This window comes from Ambystoma mexicanum, chromosome 2p (genome assembly GCF_040938575.1).
Source record: "Ambystoma mexicanum isolate Mex_15411 chromosome 2p, UKY_AmexF1_1, whole genome shotgun sequence".
NCBI classification, from domain to species: domain Eukaryota; kingdom Metazoa; phylum Chordata; class Amphibia; order Caudata; family Ambystomatidae; genus Ambystoma; species Ambystoma mexicanum.
The window spans coordinates 1,346,238,496-1,346,255,350 of record NC_090923.1 but is presented as its reverse complement, the minus strand read 5'-3'; the positions used below and the strand labels follow the sequence as shown (position 1 = coordinate 1,346,255,350).

Below are 16,855 nucleotides of genomic sequence, written 5' to 3'. Positions count from 1 at the left end.
TGGGTGCAAACAATAAAGAGTACATGGACTTGGATTCCAAGTGTGCAATAAAATAATAGTCACCCTGGCCCTCTCCTACTGCCTCCCAGCACAACCTTCATGTCCCACTTAAATTGCCTGGCTACCTCAGACTCCCAGCCCCACTAAGCCTATCTGTTCTGCTTGAAATCCACTTCCTGTTCCTATTCCAAGACTCACACTCCTATTCCAATTACTCACACTCTTTGGTCTGCTATGAATCCTGCCCCACTCAGGCATCCTACTTCAAGGTTAAAGCAGTCCTAACAGGATATGAACCTGTAGCTTACCAGATATCCATATCTCTGTAACGAGCCCTCAGCCAATCAATTAACTCTCTTAGAAGCTCTGGGTGCAGTCAGCAGGCATTAGTCAACAGATGTCAGTGCCATAGTTGAATGGGAGTTGTGTGTAACATTTTAGGCATATAAATTGAAGCTTGGCCGTTCAGGCATTTGTAAACGAGACACATCATTGTAAACCAAAAATGTAATTGATTTGGGAGCCAGTTAAGATGATTATTATGCTAAGAGACTGATTTTCATTTCTTTAATCCAAACCTATGTTTTAACGCAGCATTCAAATTTTTCAGTTACCTGTTAATTTGGGTTTATTTGATGTATTTATTTAGTTCTACTGTGAAAAAGAACGGCAAGGACTGAAAGGCCAAGAAACTAGCAATTGTGTTTCGTTTTCTGTGTTTAGGTGTCTTTGTACAGTACGCAGTAGCTTCATAGGGCTTGTGAGACATGTGTGGACCATGATAAATCGAGGTTTTGCACCAGGAAAAAATTTAAATAACCATGTGCATAATAACACATGGAGCCAACCAGTTATATACAAACTGCGACATGTTATATAATGTTTTGCTCTTGACCAAAATTAAACATTCAGATTCACCAGTAATGTAGCCTGGCAATTTGATCATCTCTTTGAGTGGTCTATGTATGACCTGCAGTCACATGATTGTTTTCTGGCAGGGAAGAATCAGCTCGTTATCCTTCCTATGTAAAGATTGTTGAGTACCTTTAAATTGCATAAAAATGGATTCCAAGATGGCCGCCACCCTGTGAGGACGCACATCTCTGCTCCTCTGCCCGAACGGGGAAATATAAAGGTGAGAAATCGCAGAAAACAGCCACATACTCCATGACAGCAGTGATATCCAGATACCTCACTCGCCAAAACACGCCGAAAGTACAAATACGGATGCATCCCGCCCTCCACAACTCACCAGACTATCAACGTGGCAAAACCCCGAGCAGAGCCGAGAGCCCTCTACAACCGACGGCGTTGAAGGATCCGGCGGCGTACGCCAGGTTGGCATAACTGCTACGAACAACGGGGGGGACACGTATCAGGTCCGCAACCCCCAACGGAGGGTAAAAGCCCCCTCTGGAGACCCCCTCGCTGACCGCGAAGGAGCGTGGATAACGAGAAGAACCGGACCGAGGCCCGGAAGCACTCCGGCAACTGGGAACCAGAAAAAAGACACGGGGACAGCTGGACAGGGGAAAGCAGCATGGTCCCCCTCTGTTACACCATATTGGAACCTGGCCCGCACCCTCATGAAAGAGCTGACCGTTAGCCCTATAAACATCTGACGGCGGTCCCTGACTCGCCACGCCCCTGCCCCTGAGTGAAGAGAAAAGCGGAGAGATTTGCGCGGGCAGGCCCAGGGGGAACCCAGCACTCAGCAAAGGATTTGGGCAATGTCAACACGGGCGGCATAACTGCTACGGAGAGTGGGGGGAACACGTAGCAGGTCCGCAACCCCCAACGGAGGGTGAAAGCCCCCATAGGAGACCCCCTCATTGAGCGCGGAATAGGAGAAGAACCCAACCGAGGCTCGGAAGCACTCTGGCAACTGGGAACACCGAACCGGAGAAAGCCGCGAGGACAGCTGCACACACTGAGCACAGCGCGCCCCCGGAAGGTACGTGAACCGGCTCGCAGGGGGACAAATAAGACAAATAAAGCAGGGGAAAGCAGTGTGGTCCCCCTCTGTTACGCTATACTGGAGCCTGGCCCGCGTCCCCAAGAAAGCGCCGACAGTTAGTCCTACAAACATCTGACGGACGTCCCTGACTCGCGACGCCCCCACACAAGAGCGAAGAGAAAAGCAGAGAGATTTTGCGTGGACAGACCCGGGGGGAATCCAGCACCCTGCAAAGGATTTGGACACTATCAACACGGGCAGCACATCCAAAGCCCGTATCACACGGAAGGCAATGGACACACACTGCAACCGGAACGCCCCAAGGCAGAAACTGAACTACCTAGCTGAACCTCTGCACTGACCACTACATCTGGGGAGAGCAGATCGATCCCGGACTTCCAAACAGAGACCCACCCCCAGGGGAGGCGGGTGGAACCCGCGCAGAGCAGAACCAGAGGAACTCTTCTCGCCCCCCACCATCTCTGAGACCCGAGCCCAGGAGGGGGAGAGGCCCCACCAACACGATTGCGACCACTGCGGGTGTGGGCGAAGTGAACAAGGACAAGGGCCCTGGAAAGGTCTGAAAGCAGGATCAGAACCTACCTGATCCCAAACTAATAACGTCCCATGGAAGGGATAACCTGTGAGGAGTGACACCCCGGGACACCATAAAGCCAAGACCACACACACTGGCCACAGACACCTGGTGACAACAAGGAGCCATACTACCACCCACACAACAGACGCACGACACAGATGTCAGGCACCAAATCAAAGAACACCTCAGCAAGAACCAGATCCACAGCGAAGGGGCGAAACGGACAGCTGGAACTATACTGGAAGCAACCCCAGGAGGGGAAACAACACAGGAGTAATAGAGAAGTCTCAAACACCGAAACGGACATAGCGGATACCGACACTATGGCGCTAAATAAGGAGGACCTACAAGAATGCCTGAGAGGCATGGAAAACAGAATGATGGAATCCCTCCAGAGCCAACTGGGCACTATCCGTGAAGAACTAAAATCCTCCCTGCAGGAGGTGAGGAAAGACATCGTGGAGCTCGGGACAGAGTGCACATCACAGAGAAGGGCCTCTCAGAGACAACAGAAGATGTAAAACAAAACAGCATCCTCCTAGAACAGATCTCCAGAGCCACACACAACTTAGAACTGCAAGCGGAGGACCTCGAGAACTGCTCACGAAGGTCCAACATACGGGTCAAAGGCCTGGACGAAACGATTGGGGACTAAGACCTTAAAGACACAATCCAGCTGTGCTTCAGCAGCATGCTTAATGACACTCCACCAGAAAACATATCCATTGACAGAATACATAGAGTGGGGCCCAAGTGAAACGACCCGAGAACCAGGCCAAGAGACGTGCTCATGGCAATGACCTCATATTTAATGAAGGAGGAAATATTACGAGCAGCCCGCACGCAACAGACAGTCACCATCAACGGCAGCTAGATCCAACTCTTTCAGGACTTAGCCCTATCCACGCTGCATAAAAGAAGACTGATGCAACCAGTCACGAGAGCACTGAAAGCCAAAAACATCATATACAGATGGGCATATCCCTTTGGATTACAATTTACGTGGGAAGGCAAACCACAGCGGATCTCCACATGCGAAGAAGGGATAACTTTGCTGCAGCTAGAAGAGGAAGAGGAACCCCAGAAAAATATGGAAACACGCCAATTGAGAAAGGGGGGGACCCAGACAATGGGAATGGTCCCCCGACACCAGGCGACGCCAAGAAAGAGAACCCGCACCAAAGGGTTCCAAACCGCGATAAACTCTAAGGGAACAGGCTTCGCATAATAACAATGAGCAAAACACCTAAGGACCCGGAGACGGAACGGAAGAGAAGCCGACGACCGCATAAAGGACACAACGAAAGGTACATCTGAGAGGAGATTGAAATAAGCCTGGGCGCAGAGGGGGGGAAATATTGGAGCCCACGACCAAGCCCAGATACGCCCTGGTGAATGGGACGCTGGGGGAATCAAGGGACCCAATGCTCCGGGGGGAACCCAGAGGAGGCGCAAAGACTCCTTGGTCCCACCACCATGAGCGTGAAACAAGTTGGGAAGTTTATAATCGTTTTGGTTTGGTTATGTTATGTTGGGATTTGTTCGAGGCATGGTCCGCAACTACACACTGTACACCACTTATTGCTGAAAGAGGGCACACAGATGATGAAGAATCCCCCACAAAAGACTCATGCCTGAGTTAACAGTCATGGCCCTGAATGTACAGGGCCTAAACTCGCCAGTGAAACGACGCAGTTTATTAACACGCTTGACGGAACTCCAAGCCGCAATAGTATTCCTACAAGATGTTAGGGAGAATTCTCCGTTAAGGCTAATTTCCCAAACCTAGTGAGCCCCCCAGCAGCTTTGCTGGATTTTTGGGGTTTATTTCTTTCTCCTGCTAAGAGTGAGACTTTTTTTCTCCCACTCTTAGACATGTTTTAAGATATCCTTTGACTTTATAATGTGTTTTATGGGCTATGGGGTCTTTTACTCTATAGGGCTTCATGTGTTTTTGGGATGTGTGTTACACAGCACCCTCAGTGCAGTAACACAGGGGTGTCATAGTGACCCCCAAACATCGACTCCATATCTTGGGACTGACTACTGGCATGTAAAGTCACCATTGGCTTTATTAGTCCAAATTTGTGAACAGCACCAGTACAAACCATCATATTGTGGAAGTACTGGAAGGGGTTAATTAGATTACCCCTGGGTCTGTTTTCAAGGGGGCACTGTGCAGTCCCCCCTTGTCGAGTTTCTGGCTGGTGGCAGTGGTTACCACGCAAAATATTCCTTAAGAATATGTCCTATGGGATTTTCCCATTCATTTTAAATGCACCACTTTTTGGTGCAATGTTAAAAATACCACTGGGTTATTTATTTAATATTTATTCCCCGGTTGGGTCTTTTTGCCAGGACTCGGTTTTAAAATGGCGTTTGTGTTCGCCTCTGTAACTCCAAACCCAACTCGAGCCCTTTGTTTCACTTTTAGAGGGCTTCTGCACGGAAGCCTGCAAAAGTGGTGCCACTCTGTCTGGGTATACAGGATGTGTGGGAGGGGGGTTTAGGCACCCTGGACTGATTTGCCTTGGCAACTCAAGTCGCACTCTTGTATGATTGGCCCTGTGGTGAGCCGCCCAGCTCACCACTTAGCATGTGTGATTGACAGCTAGGACTTGTGAATGGGGGTTTTATGCATAAAAGCAGGGCTTTGGGGACTGGGACTTGAGACGTCGCCACAGGGCCAAAGAATCCGAAGAGGGAGAAACTGAGCCGACCTGCAATGACGACACCACCGGTGGAGCCCTGCTGAACCGACTCACCACTTCTTCCAACGACAGAGGAGATCTTCAGCCCGAAGAGTCTTCTTCCTTTGACTGGTGGGGATAACCAGTTTGCCCGCCTTTTTGCCTTCCCGGATCATCTCGTGGCCGCCTTGCCTGTGCCAAGCACCCCGGCAACTGGGATACCGCGTTTTACCACGACCGCGAATAAAAGGGTAGTACCTTTTAACCGGAGAACTCCGCGGCTGGTTTCTTCGCTGGCAGTGCAACGACCTTCAGCTTTCCTCCACGACGAGATCTTCTCTTCCTCTGGACGACGCCGTGACTTGCACCCTCTATATACTGTCTAACTCTTCTTGAGAGAAGTCTGACTGCTCAGCCACAGCTACCAGGTAAATCTGGGTGGTACAGACTGCTACCAATTGGGTTTACTGCCGACATCTGTATTCCTAAGCCTTTTGCAGTGGTCCCTAAGGGACCTGCACAGGTTTCTGCCTAACACTGGCGTACAGCGGTGTGATTTGTATTGAGTATACATTTTAGTGTGCTTATAGATACCTTAGGGCAACTAACCACAAAGGTTAACACTAAAAAGTTATTTTCTAAACCTCTCTACTATGGAAACTTATAGTCAAGAGTCCCTTGCTACAAAAACTGCTGATTGTTTAAGAGTTCTCTGTAAGCATAAAAATCTCCTGACTAAAGGCAAGAAAATGGAGCTAATAGAAAGGTTGTTAGCAAACCAAAGTCTGGATGGTGTTTCAGAGGAACCTACCACTCCAGCAAATGTAGATAACAGTGATGATGTTGATATGGATCAAAGTATTAATAATCTGGAGGAAGAGTCAGAAGAGAAGGGTGAGGCTGTTGTAACTGTCCCCCCTAGGCCTCTGTCTGCTCTACCAGCTATACCTACTGGATCTTTACCAGGTCCCACATTTAATCCTCAATATCTTGAAATAGAAAAAATGAAGCTTGAATTAGAATTCAAAAGAATTAGTGCTCAAACAGAACAACGGCACCAAGAACTAAGGCTCAGAGAAATGGAGCTCAAGCATGAGCTAGAGATGAAGAAATTGTCAGTTGAAAATGCTTCTCTCTCTGGCTCCTCTAGAAGTTCCAGTCCCAAAAGACCCCGGATGCCTAAGGAATTGATTGGTATGTATGAGCCTAAGTTGGATGTGTTGGATTGGTTGAGTCTGTTTGAGTATAATCCTGGGCTCCAGGACATCACAGGAAATGCGTTACTTACCTTGTTGCTCTCTAGGCTCCCCCCTGTTGCAACTGATGCGGTAATGGAGTTGGGGGAGGAGGATAGGAAGGATTATGAATGTGTGAAGCTAGCTTTGATAGCTAGATTTGGGAAGACCCCTTCCCAGTACCTTAAGAAGTTTAGGACCCTCAAAAAGAATGATGGTACCCCTTGGGCTACCTGGGTGAGTGAAAGTTTGAAAAACTTAGAGGGATGGATTAAGGGTTACAAGGTGACCACTTATGAGGGAATGAGAAATCTTGTAATGTTGGAGTCAATTTATGATGCCTGCTCTCCTGAGCTCAGACAGCACTTGGCTGATTTAAAGGAATTAGATCCTACGAAGCTAGCTAAGCCTGCTGACTTGTAGGTTGCCAACAGGGCTACTCACAAGGATTCAGGGGTCACTCAGAAAAAGGATGAGGGAAAGCAGCCACCAAAAGGGAACCAAGAGATTTCTAATACCTCCCAACCCAAAGAGGGCCCCAAACAACAAAATAACCAGGGTAAGTCCCAAGGGAAACCACAACAGGCTAGTGTACCTTCTGGTCACAAACCAGAAGGAGGTCAGACCAAGCCACCCTTCCAGAGAGCATTTGGAACATGCTATCTCTGTGGGGTAACTGACCACATCAAAGGAGATCCAAAATGTAATGGTAAACCTACAGGGATCAGCACAGTCTCCTTAGGCTTCACTCCAAAGGAGAAAGTCCAAATGGCTAGTGCTCACTTTGAAGTCTTTGCTGAAGAACCTTTGGGTCTTCAAGCAAGTGTAACAGTAGAGTCTGTGGGTCTGGTTAGTGATCAGAATAGGAGTGTGTATGCCTCCATACCAGAAAACTCTAAAGTTTATTATGTGGACAGTGTTCTTGTCAATGGTCAGGATACTCCTGCCAGGCGAGACTCTGGGGCCAGCAGAACAGTAGTGGATGAAAGCTTTTTCAGGCCTGAGGATGTTCCTAAGGCACCCAAAGGTCTACTAAGATGTCTGGAGGCCCTGTCCAAATGGTTCCAACTCTACCAGCCCTCATTCAGTGTAATGACATGACAGTGTTGATTCCTGTCAGTGTTCAGACTGAGGTGCCTAGGAGAGTCCTGTTGGGGAATGATCTAAGAACTCTAGGAGTAGTATCCAGTACCCCCAGGCCTCCCAGTATGGAGACCCAGAACCTAAACAAATTGGCTAGAGAGGCCACCTTAAGGAACCACTCTAAGCCTGTGGGAATCTCTACTGAGAACCCCACTACAAGCCCGGGTGTTGGTAAGTTGACCTCTGACCCAGGCAAATTTCAGGCTAAAATGTTAGGGAAATGGGAGCCCCAACCAAGCTCCATCATTGTTCCCCCAGTTTTAGAGTCTGTAACTCCCCCTGCTTCTGAGGAAGAGGTGGATAGACCTACTGGACCCTAACTAGTCCTAAGAGAACTGGTAATTCTCAGTGCTGGTGGAAAACCAGAAAAGAAAAGTCTAAGGCCAAAAACCTTCAGACTGTTGGACCTTCCACAGAAGACTCCAACTCAATTCCTAGTCTTAAGGGGGAAACTCCTAAAGTAGGTAAAGGTAGATCTAAGAGGAAGGAGAAGCATGTACCTTGCTTGTCTCCATCACCTCCAACCAAGAGGCCTAAAACCCAACCTTCTCCCAACAGAGAGGTGGTGAGGACCTCTGGAGGCCCCTCTAGATCTAAGGGAATCCTTTATGAGGACCCCTTGAAACAGCCTAACACAGGTTCAGAAGTTGTACCAACTTCTTAGGGACTGGTCAACCAGATCCCCTATAACTTTAAAAAGACAGACTGATGTTCCTCAAAGGGTTTGTAGGTCATATAGCGTACAGAGGAAAACTTTTGACTCTACCACTGAACATAAGTTAGGGTGTTTCCACCAAAATGCTGATGGTCTCTCTAGGGTGTTTGTAACCGACTAGAGGTATGAGATTCATCCAAGAGTGGATTAAATCCTCCTGTCCCTTAGTCTGGGGGGGTCAAGTGTTAGGGAGAATTCTCTGTTACGGCTAATTTCCCAAACCTAGTGAGTCCCCCAGCACCTTTGCTGGATTTTTGGGGTTTATTTTTTTCTCCTGCTAAGAGTGAGACTCTTTTTCTCCCACTCTTAGACATGATTTGAGATATCCTTTGACTTTATAATGTGTTTTATGGGCTATGGGGTCTTTTACTCCATAGGGCTTCATGTGTTTTTGGGATGTGTGTTACACAGCACCCTCAGTGCAGTAACACAGGGGTGTCATAGTGACCCCTAAACATAGACTCCATACCCTGGGACTGACTACTGTCTCCCAGGGCATGTAAAGTCACCATTGGCTTTATTAGTCCAAATTTGTGAACAGCACCAGTACAAACCATCATATTGTGGAAGTACTGGAAGGGGTTAATTAGATTACCCCTGTGTCTGTTTTCAAGGGGGCACTGTGCAGTCCCCCCTTGTCGAGTTTCTGGCTGGTGGTAGTGGTTACCACGCAAAATATTCCTTAAGAATATGTCCTATGGGATTTTCCCATTCATTTTAAATGCACCACTTTTTGGTGCAATGTTAAAGATACCGCCGGGTTATTTATTTAATTTATCCCCCGGTTGAGTCTTTTTTGCCAGGACTCGGTTTTAAAATGGCGTTTGTGTTCGCCTATGTAACTCCAAACCCAAGTCGAGCCCTTTGTTCCACTTTTGGCGGGCTTCTGCAGAGAAGCCTCCAAAAGTGGTGCCACTCTGTCTGGGTATACAGGATGTGTGGGAGGGGGTTTAGGCACTCTGGACTGAGTTGCCTTGGCAACTCAAGTCGCACTCTTGTATGATTGGCCCAGTGGTGAGCCGCCCGGCTCACCACTTAGCATGTGTGATTGACAGCTAGGACTGGTGAATGGGGGTTTTCTGCATAAAAGCAGGGCTTTGGGGACTGGGACTTGAGACGTCGCCACAGGACCAGAGAATCCGAAGAGGGAGAAGCTGAGCCGACCTGCAACAACGACACCACCGTTGGAGCCCTGCTGAACCGACTCACCACTTCTTCCAACGACAGAGGAGATCTTCAGCCCGAAGAGTCTTCTTCCTTTGACTGGTGGGGATAACCAGTTTGCCCGCCTTTTCGCCTTCCCGGATCATCTCGTGGCTTGCCTGTGCCAAGCAACCAACAACCGGGATACCACGTTTTACCACGAACGCGAATAAAAGGTTAGTACCTTTTAACCGGAGAACTCCGCAACTGGTTTCTTCCCTGGCAGTGAAACGACCTTCAGCTTTCCTCCACGTCGAGATCTTCTCTTCCTCTGGACGACGCCGGGACCTTGCACCCGCTGCCAGGAACAACTGCCCCCGCTGGAGGATCCTCTCCACTTTCAAGGTACTGTGTCCGCCTGGCCTCCCTAGCAACGGTCTGTGTGGGGTGTCTCTTAAATCCTCAACTTACCACTTGGGTTGGTCCTAGGCTGGCAAACTGAACTTTTCTGAGCTGAACTCCTGTCTTTTTAAACTCTCTGCAAGACTTTTCAAGCCTTTTAAGCTGTGTGATCCTGGGTACATTTGTGTTCTACTCTCTCTAAGAGGGAGCCGGGCCTCTGAACTTTTGGCTCACCAGTAGACTTTGACTTTCCCGCCTTGCTGAGTACTTCTAAAGGTGCCATCTTTAGTTAAGCGCTCACCTCTGTCTGGAAATAAGTGGTGTTAACTAAGACTTGTCTAATAAGGAATAAGGGAGGTGTATATATTTCTAAGTGACTGTGTTTGGAACTTGCTTGCCATATTAGTGTATTTTACAAGTGTGTTTTTAAATAAATAATTATATACTTTTATACCAAAGCCCTGGTCAGTGTTTGCTTGTGCTACTGTATTTCTGTACCTACTGTGTATACTCTATATATTGTCTAACTCTTCTTGAGAGAAGTCTGACTGCTCAGCCACAGCTACCAGGTAAATCTGGTTGGTACAGACTGCTACCAATTGGGTTTACTGCCAACACCTGTAGTCCTAAGCCTTTTGCAGTGGTCCCTAAGGGAACTGCACAGGTTTCTGCCTAACACAAGAAACACACCTGCTCACGATAGACGAGAAATGGATGACCCATAAGGCCTTCCCCAAACAATACTTTGCCTCCAGAGAGGGGGGGGGGAATTAGAGGAATCCCAATCCTACTAAACGCTAATTTACCATTCAAGAAAAAGGCCGTATATAGAGATACAGAGGGTAGAGTCCGGTTACTTAAGGGCACCCTGCACGAGCAAACAAATACCCTAATAGTACTATACGCCCCGAATGACAGACCAGACATCTTCCTGGGAGAAATCCTGCGGAGCCTGGGTAGCCGGTGCGATCGACAAATTATAATAGGGGTAGACTTTAACTGCGTAATGGACCCCACTCTAGATAAGAAGCTCCCCCCCACAGCGGCAGACGGCAGGAACAGACAAGCACTAGGCAAATTGTTCAGGGGCCTAGGGGTAATAGAGACGTGGACATTCTTTCATGGTACAGAAAAGGAATTCACCCATTACTCGCCTGTACACAGGGGCTTTTCGAGGATAGACATGATCCTGACCTCATGTACCCTCATCCCACAAATTGAAGATGTACAAATAGGAGTACAATACCTCACCGACCATGCCCCAGTCATACTAAAAATTATCCCTATAAAAGAGACACCCCGCACTAACAGAACCTGGAAACTGAATGAGATCATACTCAGAGATGTCGCCCTTAGAGCCCACATGGAAACAGCGTTGAACAAATACTTTCAGGATAACGTCAACGGAGACACAAACTGGGGGGTAATATGGGACGCAGGGAAAGCAGTAATGCGGGGGGAATTTACATCACAAACCACAGCATACACACGGGAGAGAAAGCTACGCAAACAGAACCTTGAGCTGGAACTGAAGTAAGCAAAGACACAACATAAGGCTAAACAAACACCCAAAACAGTAAGAAACCTTTGAAAAGTGAGAGCCCAACTAGAAACCCACATGGCAGATCACACCGCACAATCCCTACTACGCACTAAACAGTCCCACTATGCACACAGAGGAAAAGCTAACAAGTTTCTAGCAGCTAAACTCAACAAACAAAAAACCTGCAACTACATAGTGAGTCTTAAGAACCCAAAAGAGGGGATAAGCACATCAGAGGATGAAAAATTAGATATTATGGAAAAGTTCCACCTAGACCTCCTCGAAAGAGAGGAACTATCCCCACAACTCCAGCTAGATTACATGGCCAAAATAGCTCTCCCCCAGATAATGGAAGAAGACAACCTGAACCTTCAAGCCCCCATAACGGCCCAAGAAATTAGCAATGCCATAACACACCTCCCACATAACAAGACACCTGGGCCGGACGGGTTCGGGAACGGGTACTACAAAACCTTCAGGAACCAACTACTGGACCCACTAACGAATCTTTTCAATGACATCAGAGAAACCGGGGCAGTCACGCCAGACATGAGGAAATCGACCACAGTCCTAATCCTTAAACCAGGGAAAGACCCCACAGAGTTTGCAAGTTACAGGCCAATATCATTACTTAACAGCGACGCCAAGTTATATGCAAAGATCCTGGCACACAGGTTGGCGAAGGTCTTACCCCAAATAATGCACGAAGATCAAGTGGGATTTATCGTAAGGAGGCACACACAGGACAACATCAGGCAGGCGGTAGACATTATAGAAATAGGGAACAAAATAAAACAGAAATTCTCCATAGCGGCCTTGGAAGCACGCAGAGCTTTCAATAGCTTAGACTGGGCGTACCTGAAGCTAACCCTTAAGAAATACGGCTGCAACACCACCTTCATAAGGATGGTCTTGCCGAATTACAAACTCCCCTCAACAGCATTCATAATTAATGGCAGACCCACTACAACAATACAAATTCGAAGACTCACGCGGCGGGGCTGCCCACTATCCCCCCTTATATTTGCAATGGCAATGGAACCAGTGGCACAAATCATAAGACAGGACCTAGAAATAAAAGGGGTATTAGCAGGAGCGATAGAGCACAGAATAGCACTATACGCGAATGATATCCTACTAGTATTCCTGAGAGACAACGCCAAATCACTACCCAAAACCCTAGAAAGATTACATGAATTTGCTAGGGTATCGGGGTTCACGATTAACTACGCAAAATCAAAAGCCCTAAACATAACCGAAGAGGAGGAGATACCCAAAAAAATGGCGGCACAACATACACTAATCTGGGAACCCAAGGCCATAGACTACCTAGGCGTCCAACTGACACGGGAATTTAGACACCTATACAGGGAGAACATAGTACCGCTGTGGAAACAATTAAAAGAGGACCTCTTGAGATGGGATACCCAGGAACTTTCATGGTTCGGACATATATCCGCACTCAAGATGACCCTTTTACCCCGCCTCTTATATGTAATTAGCTCCCTCCCGATAGGGATCCCCCCAAAATGTGAAGAAAACTACAAAAGGATTTGGTAACCTTCGTATGGAATGGGAAGAAACCCAGAATCCAAAAAGGAATCTTAACCAGGCCACCCTTATTGGGGGGACTGGGACTCACTGACGTGGAAAGATACGCACTGGCAGTACAGATATCCCCCAAGTTGAAATGGATGGGATGAAATCTACACAAGGGATGGGTGGGAATAGAACAGGGAGAAGCCAGAATTGCACTAGGGACTTTGAATGCCCTACGGGCAGGGGTCAGAGGGGTGGAGGGACATCTACTAGAATCCACCCGCACTTCACTAAAAGCATGAGACACAGCACTCAGAAAACATCACATAGCCCCTGGACTGGGCCCCTTTACACCAATGGCACACAATCAGGACTTCACCCCGGGTAAACAGGACAGATTTTGGGCAAACTGGGGGCAACCACACCCGATTCCCCTGAAAGAATTCTACCTCAAAGGAACCCCACTACAATTCGAGGAATGCAAACAGAAATTCGGTATAGGGGAAAAGGAGAGGTACACGTATATACAAATCAGGCACTGGATTTCCCAGGAAGGGGTTAAAAAGGCAGCCACCAGTACTCCCATAGGATTGGAACTCACCCTACAGGAAGGCCAGACCCACAAAGCAATAACAAGAATATATAAGCTGCTAGACAACGCACGAATTGAGGATCAAATCTCATATAGAAACAATTGGGAGAAAGATCTGGGAGCCCCTATCACGGAGGAGGAATGGGGACAAATCTGGAAGAGGGCTCAAAAGGCATCCAAATGCACCACAATTAAAGAGACCTCATATAAACTATACACAATATGGTACCTAACCCCACACAGATTAAACAAAATGAACCCAGCCTACCCCCCCAACTGCTGGAGACAATGTGGCATCAGAGGGGACCTATACCACATGTGGTGGACCTGCCCTAAAGCTGAAATATACTGGAAAGAAATATTGGGACATATAAGAGAAATCACAGGGCGACAACTCCCACACGACCCAAAGGTAATACTGTTGGGAACTGCAGTTGAAGGGGTCTACGCAGAGACAGGCAATAATGCAACCTTGATAACGCAGCTACTAAACGCAGCAAACATAACTCTGGCCCAAGGATGGAAAAACCCTGAAAGCCCAGTGGTCGCGTGCTGGTGGGTTAAAGTATGGCACATACTGGCAATGGAAAAGGTAGGGGCCATAAAAGATAACAAATACTTGAAATTCAGGAAAGTGTGGGACCCATTCATAGACTTTGTTGCAGATAGGGAAGCCTACTTCCACAGACCAAACTTGATGAGAACGATTGTAAACTGAAACTCCCTGGAAAGACGGAAGCTCGAATGGGCCCACAACAATCGCTAACAAAGGCAGACAATGCCCGAACTGCATCTGCACTGGCTAATGGTGTAGAAAATGGAACCAGCCCATTTGGGGGGAGGGAGGGATGAAAGGGGATACATGTTACTTGCTCTACTGTAGACAAAGGGGCGGGGGGTTATAAATGTTAAAACTCATGGACTTCTTGCCGACTTGAAAAGAGAACTGAAAAGAAGAACAATGATAAGATTTTTGTATCCACTTAGCAAGCCCCGCCCACCTGGTGCCTTCCTGCTTCCCGTTCTTTTTCACCACTTAGCAAGCCATGCCCACCTGGTGCCTTCCTGCTTGCCGCTCTGTTTCCCTACTTAAGGACCCCTCCAGCTTCTTTTCCTTTGCAGATGGGGAGCAGGTGCAAGTGGATCTAGGTCACCTGGCCTAAGTCCCGCCCACCTGGTACCTTCCTGCCTGCTGCTATTTTTCTCCACTTAGCAAGCCCCGCCCACCTGGTGCCTTCCTGCTTGCCACTCTTTTTCACCACTTAGCAAGCCCCACCCCCATGGTGCCTTCCTGCTTGCCGCTCTTTTTCACCACTTAGCAAGCCCCGCCCACATGGTGCCTTCCTGCTTCCCACTCTTTTTCACCACTTAGCAAGCCCCGCTCACCTGGTGCCCTCCTGCCTGCCGCTCTTTTTCACCACTTAGCAAGCCCCGCCCACCTGGTGCCTTCCTGCTTCCCGCTCTTTTTCACCACTCAGCAAGCCCCGCCCACCTGGTGCCTTCCTGCTTCCTGCTCTTTTTCACCACTTAGCAAGCCACGCCCACCTGGTGCCTTCCTGCTTGCCGCTCTGTTTCAGTACTTAAGGAGCCCTCCAGCTTCTTTTCCTTTGCAGATGGGGAGAAGGTGCAAGTGGATCTAGGTCACCTGGCCTAAGCCCCGCCCACCTGGTGCCTTCCTGAATGTCGCTCTTTTTCACCACTTAGCAAGCCCCGCCCACCTGGTGCCTTCCTGCTTGCCGCTCTTTTTCACCACTTAGCAAGCCCCGCCCACCTGGTGCCTTCCTGCTTCCCGCTCTTTTTCACCACTTAGCAAGCCACGCCCACCTGGTGCCTTCCTGATTGACGCTCTGTTTCCCTACTTAAGGAGCCCTCCAGCTTCTTTTCCTTTGCACATGGGGAGCAGGTGCAAGTGGATCTAGGTCACCTGGCCTAAGCCCCACCCACCTTGTACTCTCCTGCCTGCTGCTCTTTTTCACCACTTAGCAAGCCCCGCCCACCTGGTGCCTTCCTTCACCATCACTGTCTTGTGGCCAATGCTGGATTTGACTTTTATGGACTTCATTCATTCACGGTGTGTCACTCTTTCTCAACTCTCATGCTGGACTTCCTTTGCATCTTGTACTCATGGTGGCCTTGAATCATGCTGTTCCCATCTTCATCTTGTATCCTGGCTTGCAACATTATGTGTTACTACTGACTTCTGCAATTGTATTCGCTCTCAACTCTTGCTTCTCCACTCTTTTTGAATGCTTACTCTCTTTTCTCTCCTCCTTTACCTTCTCCCTTTTCCTATCTCCTCCCCTTGCTTTCTTCTATGCACTTACTCTATCAGAATTGTCCCTGGACCTAATATAATAGCAACCTCGTCTGTTTCCTCCATCCTCCCATTACTGTTTTTTTCCTCCCCACCACCCCTCCAGCACTATCTGAAATGTCGTCAGGCCTAGTATGATAGTCGCTTGTTTTGTTCCTCCCCTCCCTTTCTGCATCCCTCTCCCTCACCTTTCGTTTTTCTCCGGCTCTACCAGAAATGTCGTCAGGCCTAGTACGGTAGTTGCCTGTCTGTTTCCATTTCCTTCCCACTCTCCCCCTCCCTTCCTTATCTATGTCTTAGCTCTTGCACTATCTGAAATGTCGCCAGGCCGAGTACGATAGTTAATTTCACATCCTTACTGTCCATGGCCTGTAAGAATGTGGTTGTATTTTCCCTTGTTCCCTCCCTTGCCTTGAAGTGCTTTGAAACACATTGTGTATAGGCGCTATATAAATAAACAATCATATCATATCATATCATACTGTTTCTCACATATATGCTTGTAACTTGAGTCTATGAGAAGAAAATAAAGTTGGTAAAAATTGCTTAAAAATGAAGCCTAGGATTACAGTGCTTAGAAAAGGAAGGAATATGGTATAAAGTTCTATATAAAAATGTGATATTTTCATGCAATGATTATTCTGTGAGCGTAATAGGAACAGTAAGCTGCAAAAAGGGGGAAATATTCTTCATTATTGTTTTTGACAAAACACAATATAATTGCACCTCTGAATTAAGAACAGAACATGTTTTTTCCATTATTTGCTATACCAGCGGTGAAGATGGTCCAAAATGGAGTGACCCTAGTGCAAACTATATGTTGACGTAATCCTTAGGATTAGGGATCAGTCTGGCCCTATCACTTATGATATTTCCAGCTGCTCATTGGATGTTGCTCAGAGACCATTGAGCGACACTCAAACAAAAATTGCTTTTTAAAGAACTTGAAATGCAAGCTTTTTGACACACACTTCCCATATATCC

At 47.8% G+C, this 16,855-nt stretch overlaps 1 protein-coding gene across 2 annotated transcripts in view; it reads left to right on the top strand.

Annotated features, from left to right (window-relative positions):
- Window positions 1–16,855, top strand: part of MYO15A (myosin XVA) — a 3,541,761-nt gene that overhangs the window by 2,142,336 nt on the left and 1,382,570 nt on the right. The gene's annotated exons all lie outside the window — the stretch shown is intronic.